At 38.4% G+C, this 24745-nt stretch overlaps 1 long non-coding RNA gene across 3 annotated transcripts in view; it reads left to right on the forward strand.

The window, feature by feature from the left end:
* Window positions 1-1812: 1812 nt before the first annotated feature.
* The window catches only part of LOC150041625 (uncharacterized), a 45740-nt gene continuing 22807 nt past the window's right edge, over window positions 1813-24745 (forward strand). For 2 of the 3 annotated variants that reach the window (XR_016533798.1, XR_016533797.1), the window contains exons 1-6: window positions 1813-1862; window positions 3611-3646; window positions 4457-4523; window positions 7574-7763; window positions 12605-12731; window positions 15398-15472. This is a non-coding gene — a long non-coding RNA (uncharacterized LOC150041625). Of the gene's footprint in view, window positions 1863-3610; window positions 3647-3982; window positions 4114-4456; window positions 4524-7573; window positions 7764-12604; window positions 12732-15397; window positions 15473-24745 lie in introns of all 3 variants that reach the window. The other variant, XR_016533799.1, reaches the window with a different exon arrangement.

Below are 24745 nucleotides of genomic sequence, written 5' to 3' on the forward strand. Positions count from 1 at the left end.
TATACTCTCTTGGGAATAGATTCCTGTAATACTTACCAAAAAATTAACACTGCAAGTGATTCTGAAGAATTTTGGTATTGGAGAGCAATACAGATTCATGTCCTTGTTTTGATTTTTAATCTCTCCTCTCTGTAGCCCTTTACCTGTGTATTGGAGGTGATTTTACAAATTTCAGTGTCTGGGCACAGCTGCATCACATTATCATCCTAGCTTTCAGGAGACTGAGGTTTGGAGGACTATGGTTCAAAGCCAGTCTAGGCAGAAAAGTCTGAGAGCTTTCATTTCCATTTAACCAGTGAAAAGCTGGAATAGAGATATGCCTCAAATGGTACACTGCCAGTCATAAGCAAGAAAGCTGAGAAGGAACACAAGGATCTGAGTTTTAAGCCCCACTGATAGCAAAATAAACACCATCACTACCATATTGTAGATGCACAGCAAAGGAAACTGATCTATTTTTTTCATCCCTTGCGCTCCCTCCCTCCGTCCCTCCCTTCCTTCCTTCTTTCCTTCCTTCCTTCCTTCCTTCCTTCCTTCCTTCCTTCCTTCCTTCCTTCCTTCCTTCCTTCCTTCCCTCCTTCCTTCCTTCCTTCCCTCCTTCCTTCCTTGTAATATGTTAAAATGAATTGTCAATTATTTCCTATACAGTACAGATTAAATGAATTAAAAAACAGTTTAAGTAACATTGTATTAGACTGTCATTCTGATATAATTCAATTTGGGAAAGTTAAAGCAGACATATAAGAGCTGCACTATAAAGGCAAGTCCATATTACTAATCAATATATATAACTAGTATTTGTCTTTTGAAAATTAAATATATATTTCCCCACCTATTGGCAATTATTTTGAATTAGATCATGTACAAATTTACTTAGAAATATTCCCCAAAGTTAATGAAAGTAAAAACACCTTTAGTTTGCAACACATGTGGATACTTACATTATGAGCTTTTAGAAGGGGTGGTATACATTTTATTTACTTAAAAACTATGTGTCCTCAAAGGGGGAATGAGAAGGGGTATCAAGGTTCAAGAAGTAATGTACCCATTACCTGATGAATGTAACTGTAACCTCTCTATACATTATCCCTACAATAAAATGTCATAAATATGTGTCCTCAGACAGTAGTTTGAATGTAGTGAGACTTAGCATGCACTTGTAGGGGTGAGTAAATGTTTGTTCCCATTGTTTAATTGTAGCAAAACTATAAACAACATCAAATTTATCCTCTTAATGCTTTCAAGGCCCGAATTCAATGACATTACAGGTATTTCTTTTTCACCAGGGCCTACTGCCACAATACATCAAGACAGAATGAGAACACCCTCTGCTTTTTTACTTCGAATGACATTTGCATCAGAAATTTTCCCTTAGATAATTTCTTATTGAATTTCTCATTTTCCTTATTGTCCATGGAAAATCTGGAACAGCAAAATGGAATACTCCTCATCAGAGACTTAGACCTTGTCAGTGTTCTCTGATGCCTAGTAGGACTACTGCAGAAAAAAATATATTAATGAGAATGTTGCTAGGAGACGGGAGAGCCAAAAGTCCATGGTCTTGTAGGGGTTCCTCAAAAAATCAAGGCACTTTAAGTAGTTTTGGGGTGTGAAGTTGAACCATTAAATCCAATCCTTTGATGAGAGTGCACATTTTAACATATGATGCTTAGTATGATTTTGTAGTTTGGGAGGATTTTTGAGAGCAATCTCAAGGCATTTCATTTCTCTCTACTGAGCTAATCCCTTCCTCAGAGCACAGCTCATTTTCAAGTGGCTGTTGCGCTGCTGTTTTCCCCTCCCACTCCTTCAGTGCGACACACAGTCTCAGAGCTGCTGGAGAGGCAGAGAGCACGCAACTGGTAAGTAGCTGAGAAAGCTTTCATAAAATAGTTGCCGAGGCTCTACTTTTTAAAGCAAGTGAGGTGTTTTGAGGGAATTGAATAATAGAGATCTGTATAGGAATGTTTGTAGTCAGTAACACTAGAAAAAGGAATTAAAATTCTACACATTGCACAGTCACGTTTCTAGTTTAAGGCTTGCTTCTTAAATGATGAATAAGTTGCTTGAAAGATATACAGACCCTTTCCCTTGTAATTCTGGTGAAATATTTACCAAAATAAGATTTAATGAACATGTTACTAAAATGGTGTCTCAGCTTTCTGGTGTTTGGATTAGACATGATGAAATGGTAGTTACGATTGCAAGATGTTCTCAGATCTGATTTCTTTTCTCAGTGCTGTTGAGAGCATGAGAAAACTATTATTTTGCAATGCATGAAGAGATACTATGTTTCACTTCTTTTTAAATTAAGAAGAATGCATGAAGAAATATCTGCATGGGTGAGAACCTGGGAAAGAGCGTAGCACGTAATAATATTAATGTTAATGGTTTCATGTGAGAGATGAAGGTTTTGAGAAAGAGAAAGATGAAAATTTGATTTGGAGATATAAAACATGAAACATAAATAACAGATATTGAAATATTGCGACAGTGCCTTCATGTTGGATATCCATTTGCACAGTAAAGACAGAATGTTCGTGGTGCTTCTTCTTTTTTTTTTTTGAAGAGGGATATGAGCACATATGAGAGATTCCTATAGATACAGCTTCTAGGTTTGCTTTTGAACTATGCCTGAAATGTATATGTTCCTGTTGGCCAAGTTCTAGAAGAAAACAGGAAAAATATGAAATGGTACCTTAAAAAATTTGGAATTCAGATTATTTTGACACTTGAATAGTAAGGAAGGAAAAAATGGATTGGTTTTTGACATACAGTATGAAATAGCAATTATACAGGAAAATTGAGAATGAAAAAGCTTATTAAAAAGTCTACAAGATGGGCTATTTCCAAACTTGAACATGTCTGCTGGTAGTGTGTTTTGCAGGGGAAAGGGAAAGAGCATGTTGAAGGCAGAGGGAGGGGGTGTGAGCAGAGCACTGCGGCAAACAGAGTGACTGACGCATCCAGGAACATGTGACCATTCTCTGGTGTAGTGGAGAAAAATTTCCAGGACTCCATCTTGTACAGGAAATTCTATACATACAAACATGCAAATAATACTATAATCAAGCAGTGGTAGATAATGGGTTCATCTTCTGTACTCTTCCATTGGTTTATATTTGTAACTACTACTTGCCTTTCATTGTCTTTGTTCATACACATTCTTTTCTGCACTTCTCAGTGATTTTATATGCTTAATATAGAATACTTAGGTAAAATTCTGATTTCCTCTTTGTCATTGTAGAACATTTATAAATATGTACATGACTGTAAAAATTACTCAGAACCCAAAACTCAGAGTTAATTAGGGTACCATGTTTACTGTCATGTCTCTTTTCCTTGAATAGATACAAATGTATATGCATATGCATAGAAACATTTAATACAAAATGAAGGTCATATGCCCCTTTAGTTTTAAATATATTGGTATGAATTCTCTGTATTTTAAAATATCCTATAAAATGTGTGTTTGATGCATAATTTTAACTGAGTGTCTCATTGAATGTCAATTATTGAATGTATGTATGAGCATTTTTGCTGTTAAAAGTGATTTAAGGACATTTTTAATATAAATCTCTATATGCTTTTCTGGTTTTTCTTTCCTTAGGATAAATTCGTAGATGTGGAACTCCTGGATTAAATGGTATGACCTAATTTAATGTCTAGCCTCTGTTGTCATACTTATCCACTAATTTACTCATCAGATGTTATTCAAATATTATTTTCCTGTTATTGCTTGCTTATTTTTCAAAAGTTATAGTGAGTAGTGATGCTTTCAAATTGTACAGCTTTATATTTTTACATAGTCTATATCTGCCAGTTGTTGATTTTTTGTTTCCTTCTTATATTCACCTATACATGTATTTACCTGATTTTTCTCTGATACTTTCATTAAAAAATACTTTTCTTTATTCCACCTCAAGCTCAATTAAGTATGTGGTATAAAGTAGAATCTAATTTTCTGTTGTTTTCCAAATAGGTCACCAATTGTTTCAGCATTACTCATTGCATAAGCCGACCTTCTTGCACTGATTTGAAATGTCAACAGCTGTTCTCCCATTAGATGGGGTTGTAGTTTTCCACAGGTCGGCCATTTTCTTTCCATTCAAGGTGATTACATTCCACAACACTACTTCTACCTCCTTGGAATGTCTGACAGCCTGTTAAAGCAGCACACTTAGTTTCTGCCTTTCAAGAATCCTAGGGTCATGCAATCTAGGACAGTAAGTTTTAAATAGGATTGTTTTTTCATTTTAAATACTTAAAAATGTGATTTTTGTCCTATGTTTTAACAAGTAAAAATGGAGTAATCAAGTATATGAAACCACGATTTCAAATACTCTGTTCCTTGGGACTCACATGATATCCCACATGTATGTTTAAAAAGAAATAGCTCAGGGGTTTTTGCTGGTTGTAACATTCTTCCTTTAAACACTTTTATTCTGCTCTTTAGGTATTCAAGACAGATATCTGGATTCCATTCCTGGAATTTTCTAGGATGACACACAAGGCAAATAAATGTAAGAGATGTATGAAAGCAGAAGTACTAACATATGTTGGCCTGCTGCTGACAGCAGCAGGGTCTAGGGATTTAAGAATGAAGCATGCTACCACTGCTGCCATCTCTTTGGATTCCAAAGGTTCAGCACTTTTCACTGCAGTTGGAAGTCTCAGGTCATAACACATGGAATATTTTAGTGGGAGGTGGTTATTAAATGTTGTTCACAGGAGTATTTCCCCCTTCTGTTGAACCCTATGCCTCCTAACACAGCCTTCTTTTTTCTGTGAACCTCTAACCCTGGCCTCCAGCTGTTTCCTGGAGGGAAAAGGCAGGGGGGTATTGAGTGGGAGGCTTCCTTGTCTGTTGTTATTACACAGGACTGTTGGCTCATAGACACAGCTCCAGTCATTTCCCCACTTGCCGCATTAGTCTGATTTGTTTATGACTGGAGACTGGTTTCCCTAGCAACGGGAGCTTACCCAAGCATGCGCAATGACTCTTCTGCAGTAACAGAATGCGGCTGTGAGGCCAGAGGAGGGGGTCCTGGGTGTCTGCAGTGGCTGAAGAACATACTCTGCAGACATGACGTCAGCTTTTCTGTGCTAAACTGCCATCAATACTGCATGTATGCAATAGATCATATTTGTTAAATCCTTGGACGGCTTTGAGCTTTTCCTGTTTTCTTTTTTCCTTTGAAATTAATTGCACTGAATATTTCTACCACTGACTCCAAGGCCTTTTCAATATTGAAGCACCTGTTGTTTTTAGGACCCTAAGGAATCCTTATATTGTGAGTGCAGGAAGCAGACTACCTGGCTTCGAATCTGCACCCCTTGCTGGTTGCATGACATGTGGGAATTTGCCTAGGTCTTTCTGTGCCTTAGTTTCCTCAAAGTAAAATGAACACTTATAGAAAAGTAGTAGGTGTTAATCATGAAAAAAGTGTTGTCTTATTATTTGTAGACTTTCCTGGGAACAGATTTGCACTGCAGTATGCAAGTCATCCTCTCATGCTCCTGTTAGCCAAAGAATACAAGCATGCATTTACCCCTTTAGTGTGCAGTGTTTTTTCACAGCACACAGCCTTAGCCTATACCCCTGCCCCAAAGCACATGTGTACACACTAGTAAAAAGATTTGCCCACATGCTACAGGAATATTTCTCATGTCATGTCACTTCCAAAGGCAAAAGTTTCTCCTCAGCACAGAGTTCCATGCAAAGGACACTAATGTGCCCAACATAACATAACATAACATGCTGTAGCATAAAGATTTTACCTATGAAATACAGACAGTTGCAGCATTACAGATCCTTTCTATCTCACAGCATTCATACTTGACTCATATAACATATATCCTCCCTACAATATGCACATATGGCCCAGAGACTCTCCCTATTTTACAAAATACCCCCTCCATGGAATACCGATCTCTTCATGATACACCGTTTCTCTAGTACATACTCCACCAACCCAAGCCTTGGCTGATACAACTCCTATGCACACAGACTCCTCGCAATATGCCAACCCTTGCAATAGGCCATGCCCCACAACATACAGTCTTTCCTTCTGTCATGGTAACTCTTACAGCAGAACACTCTCCGTCCCCAGCATGCAGTCACTCTAGAGCATGCAGAATCTTACCTATATGTTGCAGATTTTCCTTTCAGAAAACAGACTCATAACATGCTTGGAGTCTCATCAAGGGCACAAGACTCTGTTGACAGAGAGACCCACCCTATGACACACAGATAATGACCACAAAACTCAGATGATACAGGATACAGATTCATCTCACCACACAGATATTTCCCAGGTCATGCATACTTAAAAGTACACAGTAGAGGTATTTCCCATGGCCCTCAGACTAGTTCACTCTACTACAATCAGATACCACAGTCATGCTGTAACATGCACACATGTGCATACACACAATGTTTTCATATGTAAGACTGCACTACAACACACAAGTTTATTCTTCACTGTGCCAATTTGCTTTTCAAGGAATATGCTCACTATACAATGCAAACACTTTGCCTATGGGCACTTTTTGCACTACAGCATCTGAATCTCCTTTTATACTCATGGTCACAGAGCATACCATGGTCCTTTATCACCTCAAATAACCTGATATTCCTCAGACACATTCTGTGATACATAGGCATGCATGACCTTGCTTAACATGCCAGCACAGCGTGCAGATTGGCACTACAGCACATAAGATTTTTTTCACAAATAGACACATTCACCTTTTATTTTTGCCAGTCCTGGGCTTGAGCTCAGGGCTGAACTTGGGTCTTTGTGCATGCTAGGCAAGCACTCTACCACTAGGCCAAACTCCTGGCCCTAGTCACATTCACCTTTGACACATTCATCTTCCTCTGAAGTATTCAGAACCCCCCTCAGGCACCACCATAGATGTGACCCACAGTCCTCTCACTTATCCTGCAACACAACAGCCCACCACTAAAATGCCCAGAATATACCTCAGTGTGCCCAAGATACATTATTTCATTTGTCAAGTAAATCAAAGTTATCATAAAGCATAACAACTGCTGCCTATACCCATGCATACACAAAACTCCACAAAACCCACACATTGTCCCATCAATATACATACTTGGTCCACAAACTCATGAAAACACTGCTGAACACTGAGACTCAACCTAAATGCATATATAAAACATTTGGGGGCCGGGAGTTTGGCCCAGTGGTAGAGTACTTACCTAGCATGCACGAAGACCAGGGTTCAATTTCTTGGTACCAAATATATAGAAAAAAGTTGGAACTGGTGCTGTGGCTCAAGTGGTAGAGATCTAGCCTTGAGGAAAGCCCAAGGACAGTGCTCGGGCCCTGAGTTCAAGCCCCAGGACTGGCAAAAAAAAAAAAAAAAACATTTGAGACAAAGACTCATTCCAGAAACATACTCATTGAACATATAACATGCCTTAAAATCCAAGGAAACTTGTAAACATACAGATTTTTTTTGACAAAACAGAATTATATCACAACACAGATCTTACTCTACAATATAAAAACCTGCAATGAATATAACTTTTCTCTTGGTGTAGACTTAGAAAACATGCATTCCACCTACTTTACAACTATTTCTATTATGATGGGAAGACATGCTTTACCAATGTGCTACAACTGGCCTACCAAAGAGATACTGCTTGTGTAAAGATTAAGAATAAGTCTTCTGGACCTAGACTACCTGAATTTGAATCCAGATCCCATCCCTTACTGTTTATATAACCAAAGGTAAGTGTATTTTCTTTTTTTCCCAATTCTATTTTATTGTTGGGGTGATGAAGGGGTTACAATTATATTCGTCAAGTATTAGGCACATTACTTCTTTTTTATTTTATGTCAGGGTAATGTATAGAGCGGTTACACTTAGGTTCGTCAAGTAGTGGGTGCATTTCTTCTCACACATTGATACCTCTTGTCATGTTTTTGCCCTCGTTTCGCATCCTCCCCACCCCTCCTGGGAAATACTTTTCGATGTTTCAGATTCATATTGCTTTCTCAAAACAGGCACTCTACCACCTGAGCCATTTTCCCAGTCAGGTCTTTTGTGTGTTAACTGAAGATACGTCTCTGGATTTTTCTGCTTAGCTGGTTTTGTACCCCATCCTGTAGGTGTCAGCCCCCTAAGAAGCTAGGATTATAGGAGTAAGACAGTGCTCAGCATCACCATTTCTCTTAATGTAAGAAGGCATTACGAACTCTTCAGATAGTCAAGAGCCACTTTTTTCTTAAATTTTGTTCTTGTGTGAACAATTAGTAACTTTTGTCCATTATGCCTTTTCGGGAGATGAGGTCCTGAATATTCTTTTTTAATATTTTATTCTATTTTCTTCTTGTTGGGATAATGTATAGAGGAGTTATGGTTACATTCTCCAGGTAGTATGAGCATTACTTCTCATACATTGATGTCCCTTCTCACGTTTTTTTTTCTTTTAGTTTAACATTATATTTTACAAAGCATGTCACTTTATCTTAACAAAAACAATTGCACTGAAATATGAATCCAGCTTCTAGAAAATACAGCAGTGGTCATGATTCTAAATTTGCTTATCTATGAAACAAACACAACAGTTCAAACTTCTAAGGTTTACTGCAGCAGGGGTGATGGTACCTTCCTTTAAACTCAGCACTTGGAAGACAGGGACAGGAGGGTCTTGAGTGTGAGGCCAGCCTGAATTAAATAAGTTTAAACCGGACCTGATCTATGTACATAGGCCCTGTCTCATTAAAAAAAAAAGAAAGGCTTGGGATGTAACATAGTGTTAGAGTACTTGTCTTCCATATACACGGGAGTAGGTTTGATCACCAACATTGTATTAAAAATGTTCATTGTCAATGATAAATTAATCAACATAGGTTTAGTGCCTGTCCCATAGGAACTACTAGAGTAATTTATCTTGCTAGATTAATGTTAATTATTACTACTACAATACTAATCTACTAGAACAATCTGAATTACAATTACCAGCTCCTACTACTACCAAACTACTAACACAGTAAGGGCCTAAATATCTACAGCTATCGAGCAACACAGATTTACCACATAATACTTAGGCTAGCTTCCAGAACTTCCAAAAGTTCTTTGCAGCACACAGATACCAGAATGGAATACCACACACCTTAGATAGTACAGACACAACTCTAAAACAGATGCCACTCATGAAAATTGAGTACACAATGGAACACATAAGCTCATTCCATAATACACAGACCTATTTCATAACAGTCAGACCAGATGTACAACAGTCAGTTTCACCACAGGTAATGGCCCATAATATATCCTATACTCGTAGGTATTCTCACTATCACACAAATACCTCAAAGGTGTTTGTCACAGACTTTTGTCCTCTAGTATATGGATTTCTTGATTATTCACATATATACTTCTAAATCTAAACTCCTAGATATATATAGTATCTTATTACAATGTAAAGGCCCCTTTGCTATAACACATTTGCTTACTCCTATCTCATACTTGATCCTTTAAGAATCACATGTCCCACATCTTATAACTTTCCCATAAATATGACTTACCTGAAAACACTGACATACAGATGCTCTACACCAACCAGATTTGCTCTCTAATACCTAAATAAGTCCTAGCATGCAGATAGCCATCAAACACAGACCCCAAATACATAGCAACATATGACAACACACACACAAACTTATCCCACAACATTCAGACTTACATTTAAACCTCCAGTCAGTCAGGCTTACAATACAAAATCCCACCCTCTAGTGACCAAGCATACACAGAAGACTAACTGAGCAAACCTAGTATACATCCATGTAGCACAAAACTTTGCCCACAACACCTAGCTTCCCTGTGCAGTGGAAAGGTTGTATACAGACATCCAACTGTTCAAGTTCAAATCTTCTATATACTATCACTGCTATTTTGTGACCTTCAAAAGGTTTATTGACCTCTTTGTGGCTTACTTTGCTCATCTGTGTTTTAAGGACAATTGTGGTACCTATAATATGCAGCAATTAAAAGGAATATATGGATTAGTGCTTCTAAAGGGTTTAGGGAAGTACTTGGTAAATAATTCATATTATTATTATTAGCTAATCTTGTTGTTGTTATTAATGTTGTTAGTTCTCCAGTAATTGGACCCCAATGGTAAGACTATATAAAATAACTAGATACAGCATGCCACACGTAGACAGACAATTCCCCAATTCATACTGCTACCACTGTTACCACATAAATTTGGTTACAACGAACAAACTAGCTTTGCAACACAAGGAACTAGGACTTGTGGACCTGTTCCACAAAACACAGGTGGTATAGAATCAAATCCAAAAACACACTGTCCTACTTATACAAACCATAAGTGTACTGCAATGCCTCATTATACCCTGACTTCCTCAGAGTGTCCACACTCAGTCTGTAGGGATAGCCCAGTACCACAAAGTAAACACCTGCAGCATAGATACACCTCTAAGGCCTAAAGTAATCCTAACCCATATCTAGTCCCCATAGATACGTTTGTATCTCTATAATGAAAACACTAGCCTCCCAGGACAGACAAATATTGGATAGCATGTATGTAACAATGTGCTGGCTTAGTATTTGCCATCCAGGTTTGTCACATAAAACTGGACTTCTCCCAAGACACTTAGATGTACCCCACAGCACCAGTCAAGTTCTATAAAACAGCCTCTTGCCATGTCCTGATGGCTCATGCCTAGAAGCCTAGCGATTTAGGAGGCTAACATCTGAGAGTTGTGGTTTGAAGACAGCCCAGGAAAGAAAGTCCATGAGACTCATCTGCAGTTAACTACTCAGAAAAAGCCATGTCAGTGTGAGGCTCAAGTGATAGAGTACTACCCTTGAAGAAAAGGAGCTCAGGAACAGTACTGAAGCCTTGCGTTCAAGCCCCAGGGCCAGTACACACACACACACACGCACGCACGCACGCACGCACGCACGCACGCACATACACAAAATACATCTTCATGCATTCGCAATCTGAAAACAGATAACAAAAGTCTGAGAAACTTCAGAACACTTGAAACATCAGTGCTCATCGTATGAATATAGTATCACTTAGATACCCATAATATCCTGACGTGCCACAGGACACCTGGGCTGCCATGTCTCACAGAGTACCAACATAATTGGCTTCAGAGCACAATTACATTTCTCTATGACATGCTCTCCCAACATGCAGAGTAGGCCTGCAAATATTTCCTCTAATCTCACAGAAATCATGCACAACACATAGAAACTTCAGAAACTTCAGCACATACATACATGCACACACACACATATATATTCCCTAAAGAGGATTTAGAATAATATAATGATACTTAAATTTAGCCTATGATATTCAAACTTATCCTACAGCACTCAGACTCACTTTGAAAGGTCAGATTCACTTCACATGAATTGGAACCTAATGAAACCCATACTGGCCCCACAACACCAAATCTATCCTTGTATCCTCACCCAGTCTAGCCTCCCAAGAGCCAGACATACTGTGCAAAGCCCCATAACTCATCGAAAGGCCCACATTTGTGCACCAGGCAAAACAACTTCCGGATATCATAATACTTCACACTATGCAAATTTACATAGCAAATTTGTATTGTTCCCGCCAAACACAATACAGTTGCTACCACACAAGCACATGCACCCCAACATACAGACTCTTTCTATAACACACGTACTGACTTAAGAAAATAGTTTTGCATCTCCACAATACCCATATTTGTCTTACTGCATACACAAATATGGAACCACTTGAACAAATCCTACACTGTCCAGATAGGCTTGACTACCTGAACGCTTGTTACAAAATATTCATACGGACACAAGATATACATAATGACATACAAATTCAACATACATAACATAATGATACATGACATACATACATACATACATGATATACAGACCTCACCCATATACCTTTATTTACCTGAATCAGAGACTAACGTAGCAAATTCTGGACATATGGTATATGGTCAACCTTCATTATTTACGCAGCCCTCAAATAATGGAGAGACATAGTGCTATAGAACTTACTTTCCAATGTCTAGGATTACCACACAGCACTCCAAATTACATCAAAACACATGATCCAAAGTATATATCTTCTCCCACAATTCCTGTATACAAATGTGCCTTGTAAGATGCAAATAGTTAGAAGCAGCTAAAATAGCATACATAGCAACCCACCAGAGTTTCTCAAGGACTTTATCCTATCTCCAAACTAATTCTACAATGCACAGCCTTTTGTCCCTATATATGGTATTTTTATACCGTGTAGTAGCTAAACCCAAAGAAAAACCTTATAATATGTTGTAATCATCACATATATCTCCAAACAACCCCAAGATTCACTATAAAAATCCATGTGTGTTTTACAGTACCAGAAATTTTCCATTATCTCTACACTATCACTCAATCAATATTAAACCAGCTGACTATGTGGCACATGCTTCATGACATAAGTCTCCCAGGGCAGCCTTAGAATCTCATCACCATGCTGGAAGTCATAGAATGCCAACACTTGCTCCAGAATACACCAATATTATCATTACAATGTTTTGTTTCAAAGAACATCTGTTTCAGATTATGATGGAAATGCCTCACGACACTGCCTACAATGAACCTACCATAAGAAGACATGCCTTACAAAGCCTGGACTCACCACCTAGAACCAACAAAGGAACTATAATGCACAGGTAAATTACACAGTAGAAACATATTTCTGTAACAGGCTCACTCTGAGCATATAGCTATCCACCGTGGGAAGAAAAAATCCCAAACATCCAAGTTAATTCACAAACTCTCCCCACACAACAAGAAGACATGTGTGACATTTGACAAACTGGCTTCATAAGATATTGGTACAGATTACAAGGGGGCAGATGTAGCCTATGACAGGAGAATTTCTCTACAAACACAAAATTTTATTCATGGTGTAGGTTGTCTTCAAAATGCACATAATACATTCTACAATGAAAATATATGCCTCTCTCATCCACATTACTCTAACAGAGTTGAACCACAGATTTAATCTCTACCTAAATTGTATAGATTGCCTCTTGAGCCACCCTTGACTTACCACTTAAGCACAACAGACAATATACGAACTCACTCTAGCAACACCTTAAAAATTCATTGACAGGGGGCCGGGAGTTTGGCCTAGTGGTAGAGTGCTTGCCTAGCATGCATAAAGACCCGGGTTCGATTCCTCGGTACCACATACATAGAAAAAAAGCTGGAAGTGGTGCTGAGGCTCCAGTGGTAGAGCTCTAGCTTTGAGAAAACCCAAGGACAGTGCTCAGGCCCTGAGCTCAAGCCCAGGACTGGCAAAAAAAAAATTCATTGACATTGGGGACTGGAGTTTAGCCTAGTGGTACAGTGCTTGCCTAGCATTCATGGAGACCCGGGTTCACATATATAGAAAAAGCCAGAAGTAGTGCTGTGGCTCACTGGTAAAGCCTTGAGGAAAGCCCAAGGACAGTGCTCAGGCCCTGAGTTCAAGCACTGGGAATCATTGACACTGTAATTGCCACCTTATTTTCAATTTTCTCCTAAATGTACACCCACAATCAAATCACAATGCATGGACATAGCCATATTAGGTTCTCTCCACAGTAAATTAAGCAATGTCCCAACACCCAGACTCCTACAATACAAAGAATATTGTCACATCACCACACATCAGTGCATGACATACGGTACACAAAAAATGTGCATGATTATAACATGCTATGGTATATTTTATGCAACACAGACATATTCTAGCACACAAACATATCTATAACACAAGCCATGATTTGACACAAAGACTCACAACTCAAGACAAGTAGTTACACAATGGCATACTCACAACATAGATAATTACATCTTGGTGTAGACTGAATTTCCTGTACAGAGTAGTCCTACTGTATCAACACAAGCTGTCATCACACCCAGACTTAGAGCTAGTCACTTAAAATCTTCACAGTGCAAACACACACCAAATGCCACATTTAGAATCAGGCAATACTACACAGACTTGCACATAATTAGACCACAAACCTCAGAACACAGGTGAACATGTGCTAACATAGATCTATAGATGCATACAGGAAAAGTCATTTTTTGCCAGTCCTGTAGCTTGAACTCATGGCCTGGACACTGTCCTTGGGCTTTTGCAACGCAAAGCTATACCACTTGAGCTACAGCACCAGTTCTGGCTTTTTCTGTGTATGTGCTACTGAGGAATCAAATCCATGACTTTGTGCATGATAGGCAAGCACTCTACCACTAGGCCAAACTCCCAGCTGTAGAAATTAATCTTGATGTGAACAGAAATGCAGACCTAGATGCATATAGCCACACGCAGATTTGTCTGTGAAAAACAAGACATCCAATCACATATAAAGGAAACACAAGCATTCCGTAAAGGAAGGTGTACCTTAATATTCATTAAAATCATGGCCTCTAAGAGAGCAACAATTTTGAAGCTCACTCAGGTTACTATACAGCATAAACGTAGATGTGGAAAAATTATCATAAGATCTCTAAAAAAATCCCAAGCACACAGATACATATAACATATATGTAACACACCCACATCCACAGAATGAAAGCAATCACATTGAAACATATATATGAATATACATATAAAGAAATACAGAAAAATATGTAGGCTGATATGCACGCCCCCATTCACCATCGAAATGTCACACTTTAATATTTAAATGCATAGAGTTTTTACCTCAGGTCTGTCACTCAGTAGCTCAGTAATTTGGGGCCATTTTCTCACATTTTTCATCTGTAATATGCAGATAATCTTTGCACTTAGCTTTCAATGTTGTTTGAAAATTTAATGAAATGAATCAATGTCATACACTTTGCTGCTGTTGCTGTTATTTTTAGTTTTTGTAGCATCAAACTGCTTAAGCTCGCTGGGTTGGATTTTTATTGTAAATCTACATAATTATATCCTCCAGAGATATTACTGAACATTCTTTTCTTTTCCTTCCTTCCTTCCTTCCTTCCTTCCTTCCTTCCTTCCTTCCTTCCTTCCTTCCTTCCTTCCTTCCTTTCTTCCCTCCTTTCTTTTTGTTGGTCTGGGGACTTGAACTCTGGGCCTGAGCATTGTCCCTGAGCTCTTCAGCTCAAGGCTACTGCCCTACCCCCTGAGCTATAGCACCACTTCCTGGACATTATTTCTAAATGTACTAATCATTAATTTAGTAATATCTTAAGGAAGTATATTTCTTTCATAAACAGTATATTTCTTTCATAAATTCTGAGAAGTGTAAAAGGTTTACTCATGATGAATGGACAGGCCCTAAACAAATGTCTCCTGTAATTGTTTTACTGACATTCTTTTGTATTTCCCCTTTTATAGGAGCTAGAAGATTGACAGCCCGATGGAAGAGGGCCTCACATTCTGTGTGCGTTTGCCACCTAGTGACCATGTTGAGTAAGTACACTATTTGGGCTTTGCTGTGAACTGTCTCCATTTGAAGATTACGTATCTGTCCTATGGCATAAACCAGAATATCACCCATTGTAGTGCTTTCTGCTATATTCTGAAATAAAAATAGTAATAAAAATAAAATGAAAATTTCCTTTCCAAATTTCACTTCCCTCAGTCTACCTTTGGATTCACAGACAGTTCTCTAGAAATGATCTACACATGTTCTAAATACTTGCTTCATAAATTCACTGTGAAACAACCACCCCACCACACACTTGTCTTGAGGTTAACATCTGCCGTTTATTACAAGCTGTACATTGCAGCCTATTGCCAATAGATGTACTTTAGTAATATAATTTACATCAGACTTGTGAATGAATGTGAACATTTTTATGTGTTTCACACTGTTGTTTTTCCTATATGATGTACTTTTGCTCCTGTCATTCTATTTTTGAATTTTTATATATTTTTGAGTAAAAAGGTTTCATCACATTTTGCATGTAATGAAATAAAGCTGCCAAACAAACTTGATAATCAGCATTAATATCTTTAAAGAAAACAAGGAACAAGGTACATTTACAGTCTTATTTCTCCTTGAAATAATTATACCATTGTTGCTTTCCCTTTTTCTTTTAGTGGTACTGCAGTTTGGACTCAGGGCCTTATGCTCATTAGGCAAGTGTTGTAACATTCAAAGCACACTTCCAGTCATTTTTTTGTATTGGTCATTTTGATATTGAGTCTTGCTTTCTGCACTGCCTGGACCCTGATTCTATTTTATGCTTCCTGTTATCACTGTGATGACAACCAGTTAACTATTAGTTAAGAAGGGCTCTTGGGATCTTTTAGTTTGAGTTGGCTTTAAACCAAAGTTTTTCTAATCTCTGCCTCCGGAAAAACTAGGATTACAAGAACAAGCCATGATGACCTGCTAACTTCATGTTTTATGTTTAATTTGTCATCAATTCAGGGCCTCATACTTGCTAAGGAGGAGCCATTCCTTTATCGTAATTGGACTTTTTTAAAATCAATACTGGGTTTTGAACTCAGACTCTCCTGTTCTCCTGCTTGTTAGACAGGCACTCTATCACTTGAGCCCACACTCCAGCCCCAATTTAGTGCCTATCTATCTATCTATCTATCTATCTATCTATCTATCTATCTATCTATGCCAGTCCTGGGACTTGAACTCAGGGCCTGAACACTGTCCTTGGGCTTTCCTCAAGGTTAGCATTCTACCACTTGAGCCAAACTGTGTATGTGGCACTGAGGAATTAAACCTGGGTCTTCGTTCATGCTAAGCAGAGCACTCTACCACTAGGCCAAACTCCTGGTCCCTCTAATGTAATATACCTTTATGTTTAAAGGTGTGTATTTTTAGCTTCCATACATCTCTGCAAAAACACATAAGGAACAAAACAACAAACAACTAAAAAACCTTTCATCAATTCATTATTAGTAATATGTGTATTTGGTAAAATTAGCATAATCTGGAAAGTATATATATGTTTTTAAAATATATTTTATTGCAATTAATAGGTTACATTATATTCACCAGTTAGAAGGTGATTACTTCACAAACATTGCTACCCTTTCTCATGTTTTTGTCCCCATTTCCCTCCTCCCACCCCACATATATATATATGTTTTTGCCAGTTCTGGGCCTTGAACTCGGGGCATGGGCACAGTCCTTGAGATTTCTCAAGGCTAGTGCTCCACCATTTGAGCCACAGCACCACTTCTGGCTTTTTCTGTGTATGTGATACCGAGGAATAAAACCCAGGGCTTTGTGTATGATAGGCAAGCACTCTACCACTAGGCCAAACTTCCAGCACCAGGAAAATATATCATAAGTGAGTATGATTTTATTTTTTCTCCATAGTTCATAACTCTGTGGATGACTGTATATTATTTCTAATGAAATGGAATTCAATGTAAACTTTCTTCTTCTTCCTCTTCCTCTTCCTCCTCCTGCCTTCTCCTCTTCCTTTCCTCCCCTTCCTCCCCTCCCCTTTGCTTTCCTCCCCTCTCCTTCCATTCCTCCTCCTCCTCCTCTCCTCCCCTTCCTCCCCTTCGCTTCCTCTCCACCTCCTCCTCTTCCTCTTCCTCCTCGTCCTCCTCTTCCTCTTCCTCCTCCTGCTCCTCCTCTTCCTCTTCCTAACCTGTCCTGGGGCTTGAACTCTGGGTGTGGGCCCTGTCTCTGAGCTTTTTTTTGTTCAAGGCTGGCACTCTATTACCAGTTGAGTCACAGATTTATTTCCAGCTTTTTAGTGGTTAATTAGAGACCATAATGTCATGAAACTTCCTATACAGGTTGGCTTCAAAATGTGATCCTCAAATATCAAGTTTCAGTAAGATCTCAATGTCCCTGGATTATCTGGGATTATAGGCATGAGCCAATATATATTTTGTTGTTGTTATTCTGTTTTGTTTTACAAAAGGTCCTATAAATGGTGGGATAGAGATTTGATTTTTTCTCTTCTTTTGTTTTACGTAGTATTTGAGTGGACCAGCAAAATTTGTCTGAATTCCATAGGAAGTATATTAGTTATACCAAGAATCAATGAAATGTCATTCAGGACATGTGACACAGAACTCCAATTATAATAATACTTTCTCTCTCTCTTTCTCTGTTTGGCCATGGGGCCTGAACTTCAGGTCTAGGTGCTGTCTTTGGGCTTCTTTGGCCAGCCAAGGCTAGTATTCTTCCCCTTTAAGCCACAGGACCACTTCCTGTTTTCTGGTGGATAATTGAAGACTTTCCTCCAGTTTTTTGGTGGATAATTGATGACTGGCTTTGAACTGCAGTCCTCCTGAGTAGCTAGGATTATAGGTGTGAGCCACTAGCACCGAGCTGTAAAAGTCCTCTTGTTTATTCTTTTTTGTTGGTGCTGGCCCTTGAAATTGGGGCCTAGGCACTATCCCTGAGGTTTTGTGATCAAGGTTAGCACTCTACCTCTTGAGCCACAACTGTATTTCTGGTTGTTTGTTTGATGGTTAATTGGAGATGAGAGTCTCATGCACTTTCTAAGGGGACTGCCTTTGGACTAGAATCCTTACACTATCCTTAGATCTCAGCCTCCTGAGTAGTTAGGATTATAGGTGTGAGCCATTGGCATCCTGTTTGATAGTATTCATAATAAGAAATTCATAAGAGGCAACAAAACCAAAAGTTTTTGTGAAATGAAAATAAGAACTGATGACACATTTTCATGGGATGCCTTGAAGCTTGATAAGCAGAGCTGACTTCATGGCTTATGACACATGCTTTCACAAGGCTCTGAGACTACGATGGTTCCCTGATTTAATGCTTTTTGGTCACTGCCTTGAAATTCTTAATAAGTGTTCATTTTATTTTATCAATCATGGGTCTTGAATTCAGGGTCTGGGTGTTATCCCTGAGCTCTTCAGCTCAAAGCTAGTGCTCTCCCACTTTGAGCCATAATGGCACTTCTGGTTTTCTGCTCATTAATTGGAGATAAGAATCTCACGCACTTTTATGCCCAGTCTGGCTTTGAACTATGATATTCATGCCTCAAAATCCTGTGTAGATAGGATGAGAGTTGTGAGCCATCAGTGCCCAGCCTTAATAACTTTTGATGAATTAGTACCACATGTGACTGCCATTGACCCCACAAATTATGTAGCTGATGCTGTTCAAAAGAGATCCTTGTCATTGAACAATGAACAGAAGTTGCAAAAAATAAATTTGAAGTATTATTCTTGTAATGTTGTGCACTCAATTTCTGCTGTCTTTACTCATAAACAGTATACATAAGCCACTATTGCTGTTGTTGTTATTGTTTAGAGTAGTTGTTCCAGAAGCAGGAAGAGGAGTAGTGTTGTTATTGATCACTATCATATATATATATATATATATATGCCATTTATTCATGACACAACCTGGGTGTTTTCTATATCTTATTTCTTTTTTCTATATCTTATTTCTATATATTATTTATGTCAGTGCTAGTACTCAGAAGGCTGAGATTGAGAAGATCAAAGTTTAAGGACAGTGGAGACATAAAGTTCATGAGATCCCATTTCAACCCATAAATAGTGGGCATAGTACGGCCGGGCCTGTTGTCCCAGCTGCAAAAGAAGCAAAACTTGAAGAATTGCAGTTCAGGTTCTCTTTCAACAAAAGCAAGAACATACTAGAAAAATAAAATAAAAAGGGCTAGGGGAGTGGATCAAGTGGTACAATGCCTGTCTGACAATTTTAAGTTCTGAGTTTCATAATACTGCCCCCCCGAGTCTTTATTCTTATCCTTATTTTCTTTCAACCCCAAATGAGGCTAATATTTAGGATTGAATTAAAATAACCACAAAAGTACTTTGAGACTTGTAAAGGTTTAAGTAAATGTAAAAGATCATTTGTATCATTCTGATGTATGAAGTCTATGGCGACCACCTGCCTGCAACCCTGGAAACCTTATTGGGCCATTGAGAGAGCAGAACAGGAATTGACAAGTTGTAAGAGCCAGACCATCAGTTCTTTTGAACTCTCCACAGCCCTAGTAAGGCTTCTTACTGAATAGAAATGACAGGAAGGTAGGCCTTTTGACTGGGGCTCCAGGGTTGGGACAGGAATGGTTAGGCTTGCTATCACTTTGCACAGACAAAATTTCCCTTACTCTTCTGGAGGGAATTGTGTACAGAGTTGTCATTCCTTAAGGAAAAGGAATTTTGCTTCAGATGAATGAAGGAATTCCTTTTCCCACAATATAAAGATCAGAGCAAGCAATGGGGACACTGACAGTACCTGGAAATACAAAATGGTCTCCAATATCCACTAGTGCCTACAGATTCCGTTCATGATGCATCCTAAATTTTAGTTAGACAACATCACACTATTGCCACAGAAGGCATTAGAGAGTTAAAAGCAGCACTTCAGATGAAGCTACAAAATGCCGTTTCCTGATTGGAGATGATCAGCCACATTAAATTTATATTGTCCTTCTGTATGCTTGACAAAACTGTCAGTGTGCCATTGACCTTTTCCTTTCTGTTTGATTATTTTCTAATAGGTTCTCACATTTATGCTGGGCTGGTATGAACCTTGATCTTCCTGTTTATTCTTTCTGTGTAGCTGGGATGGCAGGAGTGTATCACTGTACTTGTTGTTTTTCACTGATGATATGGGATTTCACCACCTCTTTGCCTGAGGTGGCCTTGAGCCACCAAGCCTGCAAAAATGTTTGTTGATATTATTTTATGATTTAACTTATTTAGCAAAGTGCATTACAAGAGTCTAATGAACATTTTGAAAAACCACCAATTATACATTTAGGGACACAGTCCCTTTTCTGCCAGATAGTCTAAGAGCTTCATTGGGTCTCTCCCTCCCCATCTTGACCTTGGAATTGCTAGGATATCAAAATGTTGCTACTGAGTGTATTCATAGAAATACTGAGAGTTACTGAAGTCTTTGTTTCTGATAGGTGACAGAAAAGACAGGGATATAGTTTTCACAGTAAGCATGCACAGGAGGGTTCTTCCTGACTGAGAAAACAGAGTGCATTTGATTGTGTATTTCTGCTGCAGAAGAGGCCCCACTGTTTTTCTCAGAATGCAGGTGGAGCAGTAGTTGTGGGTATTTGTGTTATTTTAATTGTTTTGCACATGGATTTGACCACTGGGTTTAAGGCATATCAGAGGCTGCAGATCTGGTAAACTTAGCAACCAGGCAAGATCTAGTCTCTGATTGCTCCAAATCAGGTACTTCTAGCTGCCTAGCAACTTGCCTCTTGGAAGATACATGAGAACTTCCAGCCAGAGGGTAAGAATGATGACTGAGCAATTGCCTGTGTGCTGAACAGAGCTTGAGTGTCAACACTGAACTTGCATGTTTTGTAAGACTCTCCTCACAAGGTAGCTTGAAGACAGAGGTTGTCAGTTACCCACAGGAATCATGTTCAAGCACAAAGAGCTTTGGGTGTGAGAGGGTGATGCATGAGAGTAGTGCATTGAGGGGCTTCTTGAAGCAGTTAGATGAGGGCTGCTTGTACAAGTACCTAGAGCTGACATGGATTTACTTACAGCAAAATCTAAAACACCTGTTGTATCCCCACAAGAACTGTCAAACTTTGCAAGTGAAGGAAGGCTACAAGCTCAACAATGACTTCATTGAGGGAGTTGGAGGGTGTCCAGTGTTTTCTTCAGGATACCACATGAGACAGCTGATGAGAGAAAGATTGTAATACAGACCGAGTGCCGTGTGTTTAAAATGTTTGGAAACAGGGTGTTTCAGATTTTGGACATCTTATTTTTGAATTTTTGAATGCTCATGTACACATTAGTACTGAACAGGACGCTCAACTGTATATTCTGTGATTGGCAAAGAACCCCTAAACCCTATTTGATGAAATATTTTTCTGTCAGTACTGGGGTTTGAACTTGGTCTTTTGTGTACTAGGCAGTTACTGTTAGTCACTTGAGCCACACTATTATCCCTTTTTAATTTGACTACTATAGTTATTATTATTAATTTGACAGTACTAGGGTTTACACTCAGAACCTTGCACTTGCCAAGCTGGCACTCTACCATGTAAGCCATGTCTACAGCTCTGCTTTTTGTGGGTTATTTTGGTATATGGTAAGATTTTCTTCAAGGGCTAGTCTTGGAGGTCTCAGCCAGGTGTGAGCCAGTGGCATTTGTTTATCTTCACAATATGATGTGTGAACATTGTGAATAAACCACATTCTGTTCCGGCCACATGATAAAGATCCTCCAGCTTTCATCGCATGTGTATTTAAGTGGTTTGTAATTATCTCATAGGTTTGAAGGTAGTCTTTAGGTATTTTTTTTGGAGAAAGTCATACCCAAACCATCATATCAAATTGGATAAAGAGAATGGAGATTTTCTTAACATTGTCAAATTAAAGTGGAATAAGGAAAAAAATCCTTCCTTTTTTGGATGTTGATAGGACTTCAGCTTTCATGCTTAAGCCCTAATAAAATATTAGAATTAATTAAATTGGTTTCGTTTTTCATAACCTATATGTCCATTCCTCACCTATATCTAGTCACAGTGTTTGAATTACGAACTATACAGATATAGATCCACAAAATATATAATGTCTCTCCTGTAATATTGTATGGGTGCTTAGGATTTTTTTGTCATTTTTGTATATTCCCCTTTTGCAAGTGTGTAAGGCCTTTTCAGGGTACAGGTTGTCGCTCTTTTATTACAGCTTCCTTGGCAGACCTGAGACACTTGTCTGGGGGTGCTTGGTCAGTCATTAGATGCATGAAGGGTAGAATCAGCTTGTATGTACTTGTAGTTGTCAATATGGTTGCTGTTTGCACAGCTGTATGGTGTAACAATTTCAAGCAATAGACAAGCTCACACAGAGTGAAACAGAGCTGCCTCCAGGTTAATACCACCAAACAACTGAGGGAAATAAGGAAACAAAAAAAATCAAATTCATGAATACACAGCTCTCTCTAGGACATATAACCACATGTGAGGGCAGAACATGTTGATTGTTAAGCATCTTTTTTTTAAAATAAAACTTTCCTTAATTACCACATATTCTTAAGTAATAGGCAGGTGGCTATCTGTATTAAAGTGACCTTTATTAACTTGTTCCCTCCTTGCCCCCCCAAAAAAACCCCAAGATGATAGACTAAAGAGGTTATGTTACCAACCAGCGGCTTGTAACACCCCACACACTCTTTTGTGTAATACAATGAAGCATCTGATTGTTCCTACCAGATGTGGGGATTGTTCTAAAAAATCAATCATTTCATTCAAGTCAGAACCTCTTGAGTTAATTTGCTCCTTTAACTACCTCATTCTTTGTGTGCTGAAATTGCTGGTGTTTTACTATAGTAAAAATAAAATAGCAGTAAAATTATTTGACCATAGAGAAAATGATTCTGATAAATTTGGCTAAATGTCATACACTTGAATTGCTGATGACATAATTTTCTTTGTTATATACAGCATTAGAAGATCACTTTTTTGCTCTCTTCATCATTAGAGAAAATAATTCTCTCCTATTTAAGAAAGGGGAAATTAGGACAGATGCCATCTTTTCAACTACCAAACTCTTTCAGGATAGCAAGAGCAGCTTAAGATTCCATTCTTTGTGCTGCCACTAATTACCACTATATTGTGGGACAAGTTGTACACCGTTGGGCCCCTGTCACCTTGTTAGTAGATAAAAAGAGTTGGACTAAATATCTACGGCCTCATCAACATCTGCATCTCTGCAACTGTGTGAAACATCTTTGTATTTGTCACTTATATAGTCTCATTTCAAAGTAAAAGTCGATAGGTATATAATTAAAACCATACTCATTTAGGGTATATTCCTTAAAGCATATTGCCACGCTAGAAGAGTAACATTTTCTAGAAGTAGTCTCTCCCCATCAGAGGATATGCTCAGCATGTGAAATATTCACCAGCTCTCTAATATTTAATATATTTAAAAACCATCCCACTGTTTTATGTTGATGACATATTGAAGCTTATTTTAGATGCGTTTTGTAAATAAGATGTTTTAAAATTAATTTACTTGTTCTTTTTCTCTTTTTCCAAGTATTCTCTAGACAATGAATATTATTTCAGTGTCTTACAGAACATTTCTATGCAGAATTACCCCTGATGCACATGAACTAAGTTTCATTTGTCAGAAAAAAGTTGAAAGAATCTAAACTAGTAGTTATTAGCCTTTGATATGCAATACAATCATGGTAGCATCTTTCAAAAAATGCTGTTTCTCATACAACTAATTCACAGTGATGCTTTTAAATGTATATAATTACATATATTCAAGTGGATGATCAAATCACAATTATCATTTTCATCTTCTTAAACACTTACCATTTCTTTGTAATGAAAACCTCCAAGCTCTTTTAGGTTTTTTGTCAGTTGTGGGACTTGAACTTAGGGCCTGGGCATTGTCCCTGAGCTTCTTTGTGCTCAAGTTTAGTGCTCTAAGACTTGAGACACAGTACCACTTCCAGTGGTTAATTGCTGATTAGAGTTTCAAAGGGATTTTTCTGGCAGGGATGGCTTTAAAAGTTTATTGGGCTGGGAGTTTGCCCTAGTGGTAGAGTGTTTGCCTAGCATGCATAAATACCCAGATTTGATTCCTTGGTACCACATACATAGAAAAAAAAGCCAGAAGTGGTGCAGTGGTTCAAGTGGTAGAGCTCCAGCCTTGAGCAAAACACAAGGACACTGCTCTGGCCCTGAGCCCAAGCCCAGGACTGGCAAAAAATTATTTTATTGTTGGGGTGATGTATAGAGGGATTACAGTTAA

Source organism: Megascapheus bottae, chromosome X, assembly GCF_031878675.1.
Source record: "Megascapheus bottae isolate mThoBot1 chromosome X, mThoBot2.hap1, whole genome shotgun sequence".
Classification (NCBI taxonomy): Eukaryota; Metazoa; Chordata; class Mammalia; order Rodentia; family Geomyidae; genus Megascapheus; species Megascapheus bottae.